The 9428-nt window shown below is 38.4% G+C and overlaps 1 non-coding gene and 1 pseudogene across 1 annotated transcript; one reads left to right on the forward strand and one right to left on the reverse strand.

The window, feature by feature from the left end:
• Positions 1-516: 516 nt before the first annotated feature.
• On the reverse strand, positions 517-1630 carry LOC139021957 (ribosome biogenesis protein NSA2 homolog; annotated as a pseudogene).
• A 599-nt stretch (positions 1631-2229) lies between these two features.
• On the forward strand, positions 2230-2350 carry LOC139022237 (small nucleolar RNA SNORA26). Its single transcript, XR_011473623.1, has one exon. It is a non-coding gene; the product is annotated as a small nucleolar RNA SNORA26 (small nucleolar RNA).
• The last annotated feature ends 7078 nt before the right edge of the window (positions 2351-9428 follow it).

The raw sequence follows: 9428 nt of genomic DNA on the forward strand, positions 1-9428 counted from the left end.
AAAGATAACCTTCTACAGTAAAATTGTGGAAAATAAAGAGAATTAAATTAAAAACTATTAATCAGCCTTTAAATATTAAGTTTACAAAATATTTTTAATGACATGGGCAATGCTTATTCCATAATTTAAGTCAAAAAAAGACCAAAGCTTAAAATTGTAGAGATAATATTTTCTAAAATTTGTAAAATTATTCATAGGAAAAAGGCTTGACGGAAATTTTGAGGGAAGATAACCTTTGGGAAAAAAAGAATATATATATATATATATATATATATATATATATATATATATATATATATATATTCTTTTATTTCCATCAGGATTTCTAGGCCAAGTCCAGTAATTTGTCAAAAGCAACTTTGACAACACTAGAGGGCGCTTAACCGGCGCTAACACTGTGGTTTCCAAACTTAACAGTGGGTCCTACAGCCTCCCAGCCACCTGCAGAGTTAGTTGTGAAAGCAGCTTGCTGGATCCCGTTCCCCGGGTTTCTAATTCAGTAGATACTGCAGTTCTTTTTTAGAAAATGGGCCATTTTAATGTTTTTTACAATAAAATAAATAGCTCTCTTGATGACTGCAGACATGTTATCTGTGTGATAGTACTCAGAAACATCACAGTAAAGGAGTTTTCCTGATTGGTGCATTGTCTTCAATCATTACAAGGAGTCATTTGCTCTCACCAGTAAGACTGCATTTATGCATCCATCATTTTCAGGGTTGTTGGTAACTGGGCATGTTTTCCCCAAATAGCCCTGCCTCCAGGTGTGACAAGGCCCAACTTGCTCACTGTCACCTCGATGACAGTACCTTTGGGAATAACACCCAAAGTTGTAGAAAGAGGGGATGAGAGATTCTTCTTTACACCGAGTACTGTCAGGCAACAGGTGGCTTTCAGTTCAGGACGTGTTATGTGGGCCATCTTGAAACGCAAGCACATTGGCCTTTCATATTTAGGTGGTGTTAGCCATCTCCAGCAAAGCAGACTTGAGTAACCATCCTCTTGCAGGCATTCTTCTTTCTCTTTTCTGTTCCAATAACTTTGACACCTCTGCTTCTCCCTCGGCATGAACTTTGAGCAAAGGGACTTCCCATTTTCCCCGCTTTCTTTTTTCATCTTTTTGTTTAATCGTATTGCAAAGTACTTTAGCTCCGACTGTCCCTCTCTGCCCAGTAGGTATGCAGATACTGCTCCTTGTGGCATCTTTCCATCATTCTTTGGTTTGGTGTTTTCTCTTTTCATGCATCTTTTTAAAATATATATATATATTTTTTATTGATTTCAAAGAGGAAAAGAGAGACAGAAACATCAATGATGAGAGAGAATCGGCTGCCTCCTGCACTCCCCACACTGGGGCTGGAGCCCGGGCATGTGCTCTGACCAGGAACCGAACCATGACCTCCTGGTTCATAGGTTGATGCTCAACCACTGAGCCACACCAGCTGGGCTCTCTTTTCATTTGTATTTCTCAGCATGGTGTTTATATAGAGCTTAGCCTTCAGACCAATCATCCTTTTTGCCCTCTTTGACCATTCATGAGCCTCTCCCCTTCCTGCTTTCTCTTTTATCACAGTCATCCAAACAGTATCCGTAGCACTTCGTGTAACTCTGCATATGAGTTTTGTGGCATGGTTTCCGGAGCCACTGGGTGCATTGCCCCCGTGTGAAGAAGCTCTCAACTTTCAGGTCTCAGAGACCCACAAGCCAACTCCACACCCCTCGCAACAGGAAAGGGAGAAACTGCATTTCTCACACACTCACAGGCGATGCCAAGGCTGCTGGCCTGGGAACCACACTTGGAGAACCACTGGTCTACATAATTAATGATTATATGTATGTACATATTTATATAGACACATTTCATTAACATGCAATTTAATTTCTTTATTATTTTATTATACTATTCTAGTTATTTTCTATTTAATTTACTATGTGTAATTATTAATAATTATAGCTGGGTGCTAATTTATAAAGCCCCATAGTTACCTAGATCTGTAGTTCAACCTGTTGTCATGTGGGATTTTATTCCCCACTGGGGGAAAAATAGGCCATCTGTACATTTGGTTGATAGGATGAGACAACAAATCTGGCCCAACTACTACCCATGGCTAACCAAAGCTGGCGGGAATCTGCTCTACAGAGAAAATGGTGTTTTCCTTACTAATTCCTAAATCTTACTTACAAAATGAACAAAGAGCTGTTCGGAAGAAAAGCAGGATGCCCTTTCCTGTGCCCTTTTAAGGTTGACTCAGTGCCTTAAGAGGCTACACAGAAGGGTAAAGCAAGTCTCCATAAAACCCAGAGAAGAGATGGTAAAACTCCTCTTTGGATCCTGTCTGGAGTCACAGCTGAAAAAAAAGAAAAGAAGAAAGGGAAGGGAAGGGAAGGGAAGGGAAGGGAAGGGAAGGGAAGGGAAGGGAAGGGAAGGGAAGGGAAGGGAAGGGAAGGGAAGGGAAGGGAAGGGAAGGGGAGGGGAGGGAAGGGGAGGGGAGGGGAGGGGAGGGGAGAGGAGGGGAGGGGAGGGGAGGGGAAGGGAGGGGAGGGGAGGGGAGGGGAGGGGAGGGGAGGGGAGGGGAGGGGAGGGGAGGGGAGGGGAGAGAAGGGGAGGGAAGGGAAGGGAAGGGAAGGGAAGGGAAGGGAAGGGAAGGGAAGGGAAGGGAAGAAAAGCAGGAATTTGAAGGCAATCTAATCTTTACAAATAGGGGAAAATGAAAAGATAAAAGCAGTCTCTGGCACTTTTCCTACTCTTTTTTCTCACTGTCTCCCTAATGGTATCAGAAATTACTCTCCAGGAAATCTCTCCCACAGTAAACCCTGTTCAAAGGAGACTCTCCATCCCAGAATGAGAGTGATGATCATTCTATACAGCATGTGACTAATAGCAGCATAATGTGATGCTGAAAAAAAGCAGAAACATTTACAGATCTATGAACTTATTTGTTAAATGAACCATTTCTCAATGAGATTTTCCTACTCGCTACCCTGCATTCTCAAAGTTCTGTAGCAGTACTTTTCTAAGTACCCTAAAACAAAAACCATAAAGACAATATTAATCTAATTTTTTACTACATCTGTTCTAATTTAATTTCTGCATTGCTAGATTCAAAGAACACTATGGCAGGAAGGACATGAATATCCTTTTGTAAATTTCTGATAAGAAAACTATAAACTCTGTACAACGTAGTTTTGAATGAACTGAATGATCAGAATATTATAATTTGGCTCATTTCCTGAGTGACTGATAGATTAAGACCAGGTTTATGTTCTAATGAAAGAATCAGTGTCAAGATTTGGCAATCCTTTTGGGGTGAAAAAAACATATGAAACTACACAGAGGTGGTGGTGGTTGAACAACATTATAAATGTACTAAATGCCACTAAATTTCTCACTATAAAATGACCGATTTTATGTTATGCCAATTTTACCTCAATTTTTTAAAGTATGTCAAACAAAAACTGGCAATACAACTTTCACAATTACCACGTCCTCGCAAAACTCTTGCTCTTGCCATTCTAAAAAACTTATAAAAGAAAAATGTTGGATTTCTTACGTGTAAACCATATGAACAAATAATGTTAAATGCTAATCTCCCAATTTGATTGGTGTCCCCCACCCACCTGGTTCTTCCTTTATTCTCCCAGGAACAGAAGGGACAGTCCGATCTGACTGCACATATGTTGTTCATAATTCCAGGGAAAACCTCAGAAATTTCTAAGAAAAACTTGACACATGTACGGCTAAAAGGCAGAGGTACGCAGGTGACTTTTAACTAGATCAGATTCCGGTGGCCTGCCTCTTTCAAAATAAATACACAGTTAAGCCCTCTTCTTGGCATTTATTTTAAAAGAATGTTAAGACTTCTTGTTAAACTTTGATAAAACTTACAATTTTTTACCCAGCCACACTATCAAACATATGCATAGTTGAAAAGTATATTTTCCCTCTCATTCACCCTTTCTGAGGAAGCTACTGGACTACATGCTCCCCTAAACTGAGAAAATAAACTGTGAAAGAGGAAGATGTGATCCAGGAAACAACAGAATACATTAAAGGAGAGGATGACGGGTGAGCAGTAGGCTTAGGAGCAACTGGTCCAGATTGGAGCAGAGAAAAGAAGAGCTCTAAAAAGGATACCTGGATGAAAGAAAAAAAGGAAGGAAGAAAGGGAGGGAGGGAGGGGAGAGGGAGAAAAAGGGGGAAAGAATCGTGAAGGAAGAGAGGGAGAGAAATATAATAGATAGCCTGATGTGTTTAAATATAAAGAGGAAGCCCGGCGGATGTGGCTCAGTGGTTGAGCATCAACCAAGAATCAAGAGGTCACGGTAAAATTCCCCGGTCAGGGCACTTGCCTGAGTTTCGGACTCAATTCCCAGTAGGGGGCGTGCAGGAGGCAGCCGATCAATGATTCTCTCTCATCATTGATATTTCTCTCTCTCCCCTTTCCTCTCTGAAATCAATAAAAATATTTTTAAAATAAATAATAAATATAATGAGAAATTTATAGAATTTAGGATGAATTGGTAATAATCATATAGAAAATTAAGCAGTCAAAAAAGAATAATATAATCATTAATTTCTGGGAAAACAAAAGTTCTAGAGAAAGGAAATTTAATCATAGTATAATATGTGGCTTAGCTATGAATAATAATTACATAATCATAGTAATATAAACACTGAATATTGTTTTAACCAAATATCATCACATAATTTTTTTTAATATATTTTATTGATTTTTTACAGAGAGGAAGGGAGAGAGATAGAGAGTTAGAAATATCGATGAGAGAGAAACATCAATCAGCTGCCTCCTGCACATCTCCTACTGGGGATGTGCCCGCAACCCAGGTACATGCCCTTGACCGAAATCGAACCTGGGACCCTTCAATCTGCAGGCAGACGCTCTATCCACTGAGCCAAACAGGTTTCGGCTATCATCACATAATTTAAAAGATAAGAGACAGGAAAAGGAGGAGTACATTTAAAATGCTGATGGCTTATATTTCATAGACAATAGCAAAGAGATAAAATCTGAAACTAAACATTTAAGAAGCAGTAGTGTAAGAATATTGTTTAGAAAGATGGAAGTAAATACCAGAATAAACAACTGTAAGAGTTTAGGGTGGTTATCGTATCTGGAGAGTGAAATGTGAGAACAGGGAGCATGTGGCAGGGAAAACTGTATTTCTCATACTTCTCATCATACAGTAGTTTTCTTTAACAAGTATCACTAGATGAAAAGTAAAGCTTAATTGAAAAACAGTTTTTATAGCCCTGGCCAGGTGGCTTAGTCTGAAGTGTTGTCCTGTACATCAAAAGGTTGCAAGTTCCATCTTTGGTCAAGGTGCCTAAGGGAATCAACTGATCAATGTTTCTTTCTCTCTCTCTCTCTCTCTCTCTCTCTCTCTCTCTCTCTCTTTTTCTCTCTTTCTCTTTCTCTCTCCATTCCTCTCTCAAAGTATATGCTTGGGTGAGGATTTAAAAAAAGAAAGAAAAATAATATTTATAGATTTTCATAATATGAACTGTTGAGCTTGTATTTTAAAAATCAAAGCACTGTGCTTAAATTAAAACATGTTTATGAGTAAGTTGATGTTTCTTCACTTAAATTAAAATCTTATTTGAGCATCTGATAGGACATAGTCTTAGAAAAAGTGTCATAAAATCATAATTTTAAAAACTATTGTTGATCAGTAAAAACCTGTTACTAATTTCACCCAAGCTGAGATGCCCCTTTTCTATGTTCTAAGCACTTATTATTATATAGATACACAAATATAATTTTCTCATTAAAAAAATACACTGTTTTAGGGTAAAAAATATAACCCTTTATTCAGAGCTTATCGGTAATACAGTGGCCCTACATCTTACTACATATTTACTTGAATAATAAGCCAACAAAACAAAAATAGGCAGAAGTTTTATAATCAAAATATTGTTCTAATAGAGTATGAAATTAGATAAAAGAGCTTCTAATTTAATATCTCTCACAACATATTCGTTTCTCATTATTTTGTCATGTGTCCCTGTAACTCTACGAGACCTGAGTATTAAAACTGTATAATATAACTTACCAAGAAAATATTAAGATTTAGGTTAAAGATGACAAATTGAACACACCTTTATCTGCCTTCCCTCTCAATATGCCATTAAAATTGTAGACTTGAGCAAACAAAGTCAAGTCCCTAAATGATCAGAGAGCAAACACACCAAACCTGGAACAGTGTTTAGGAGAAAAATGCACAGAGAAGGGAACAGATTCCCAGTCCCCGCTGCCCATTACATAGCAAAAAATATATAATTGGTAGCTATGTAATGTAAGTACTTGAAAGAAAAAAATCAAATAATGCTAAAGGAGTTGGAATGAGTTGCTTAGGTACCTCCATTATTCACGTTTATTTAAATTTCTAATTTTTAGATTAAAGCAATATCGTGTATACCTTAAGCCTACATAATGTTATATATCCATTAAATCTCAATTTTTAAAAAAACAGGCAAATGACTTCAATAGACATTTCTCCAATGAAAATATACAAATGGCCAATAAACACATAAAAGAGCTCAACATCATTAGTCATTAGGGAAATACAATTCAAAACCACTTCCCATTTACTAAGATGGCTATACTTGTTTAAAATGGAAAATAAGTAATGGCTAGAAGGTAGAGAAATTGGAACCCTCAGACATTGCTGAGGACGTATAAATGGTACAGCCACTGTGGAAAAGTGTTTGGCAGAACCTCAAAAAGCTAAACATAGAACTACCATATCATCCCACAGTTCCACTTCTCGGTATATACCCAAGAGAACTGAAAACAGATGTTTGAAGACTTGTACATGAATGTTCATAGCAGCAGCATTCATAAAAAATAGCCAAAAGGTAAAAACAATTTAGTGATGAGTAGATAAACAAAATGTGGTATACCTATACAATGGAATATTATTCATCCAAAAAAGAAATGAAATTCTGGCCCAGCTGGTATGCTCAGTGGTTGAGCGTCAACTATGAACCAGGAGGCCACGGTTCAATTCCCAGTCAGGGCACATGCCTGGGTTGCGGGCTTGATCCCATGTGGGGTGTGCAGGAGGTAGCCAATCAATGATTCTCTTTCATCATTGATGTTTCTATCTCTCTCTTCCTCCCTCTTCCTCGCTGAAATAAAAATACATTTGAAAAGAAATGAAATTCTGAAACATGCTAACCATGGATAAACCTTGAAAACACTGAGCTAAGTGAAATAAGTCAGACCCAAAAGGATAAATATTGTACTATTCCACTGATATGAGGTACAGATAGAGGCAGAAAGTAGAACAGAGGTTACCAAGTGTGGGGGTAAGAAGGAATGTAGAGTAATTGTTCAATGGGTACAGAGTTTCTGTTTGGGATGAAGAAAAAGTTCTAGAAATGGATAGCTGTGATGGTTGTACAACATTGTAAATGCACTCAATACTCTGGAATTGTACATTTAAAAATAAACTGATAGATTTCATGTTATGTATATTTTAATCACAATTTTTAAGGGCAAGTAACTAAAATATTGTCATAACATAAACACACAAAATTTTGAATAAAATAGCAATACATACTATAACATGGATGAACCTTCAAAATATACTAAGTGAAAGAAGCTGGACCAAAATAATCCATATAGCATATGATTCCACGTATATGAAATTTACAGAATATGCAAATCTATAGCAAAAGATTAGTGACTGCCAGGCTGGGGCTGTGGGGAATGGGGAGTGACTAACTAATGGGTACGGGGTTTCCTTTTGGAGCGATAAAAATATTCTGTAAGAGATAGTGGCGATGGTTGCACATCACGAATGTATTGGAAGCCACTGAAATGTACACTTTAATGGATAAATGGCTATGACATCATTAGGTGATAGGAATTTTTCAGCTCCATGTCAATCTTATGGGACCACCATTATATACTCAGCCCACTGTTGACTGAATGTCATTATAACTGTATATTATATAAAACTGGATTGTTGTAGACTAGAGAGCAATTCTCCCGATAACCTTGAAGAAGCCAACTACCATGTTGTAGAGAGGTTCTACATGACAAGATACAGTGGGCAGCTTTTAGGAGCTGAAAATGTTTCTCCACTGACAGACAAGCCCTGCAACTACCGGAACTGGATTCTGCCAACAACTAGTGATCTTGGAAGAGGGCCCTGAGCCTTAGATGACACCACAGTCCCAGTCACCATCTCGAGATCTGGTGAGACCCTAAGAAGAGGACCTGGTCAACCCAGGACCACAGTCATGACCACACTCTCCTGACCCACAGAAACTATGAGATAACAAATTCATCTTGTTTTCAGTCACTAAGTTTATCATAAATTGTTATATAGCAAAATAAAACCAATATAAGTCATATGCTTACCCCTTGGCCTGAGATGCGTGGGCTACCTTAGCAGCTGAAGTAAGGTTGCATCCAAATAGGGAGGGGAGGTCCCCCTTAAGCAAAATTTAAATGTCATCATCGGTTAGGAGGATGGATACTGGAATAAAGAAGAACAAAAATGATCCAAGACAATATATTCGGTATCTGACATCTCATAGGCCTTCAACATTCAACTCAACTGTCCCCTACCGTTGGCTCTGTCTACTGCCACAAACACACTTCTTGATCTACATGACACTGAGCCAGAGACTAACAAAGAATACATGAGGTCAACAAAATCTAGCAAGAACACTGGACTTTTATCTTCTTAAATTTGCCCCTAATTAGTTTCTCACACTGGGCAAGCCGCTTGGGGACCTCAGTTTCCTGTCTGTAAAAAGGGGGATTGAGCTCTGACCAGTTTGGCTCAGTGGATAGAGCCTCAGCCTGGAGACTGAAGGGTCCCAGGTTCGATTCCAGTCAAGGGCATGTACCTTGGTTGCGGGTACATCCCTAGAAGAGGGTGTGCAGGAGGCAGCTGATTGGTGTTTCTCTCTCATAGATGTTTCTAACTCTCTATCCCTCTCCCTTCCTCTCTGTAAAAAAATCAATAAAATATATTTAAAAAGGGGGGGGATTGAACTAGCTTTATTGTTTCTTTCAACATTAAAATTCTATGAGGTTTTTTAATTTAAAGAGAGAGCCCACCAAAATAATTCAATGTACACTTGGATTTGCCATAAAAGAACAAAGAAATGCCATATTGCTCCCAAACACATGCCCATCCCTCTCAGTATTCCACCTCCGCAAGCCAAGTGGCATTAAGAAAGGTTTTTAGAGAAAGCCACGAAACATCTGCCTTCCACACCCAAATTAGCTTAATAAAAACTACTACATCAAACAAACAAACAAACAAAACTACCACATAAAAGAACAGAATCTGGGCGTGGCGTGGAGGAGAAGGCAATCAGAACTACCAGGGAAACTTTACAAGGTAAAATGTCCATGGTTGCAAGTCAATGTCTTGTGATATTGTTGTCA

Source organism: Myotis yumanensis, unplaced genomic scaffold, assembly GCF_028538775.1.
Source record: "Myotis yumanensis isolate MYYU_CA2020_CCGP unplaced genomic scaffold, mMyoYum1.0.hap1 SCAF_13, whole genome shotgun sequence".
NCBI classification, from domain to species: Eukaryota; Metazoa; Chordata; class Mammalia; order Chiroptera; family Vespertilionidae; genus Myotis; species Myotis yumanensis.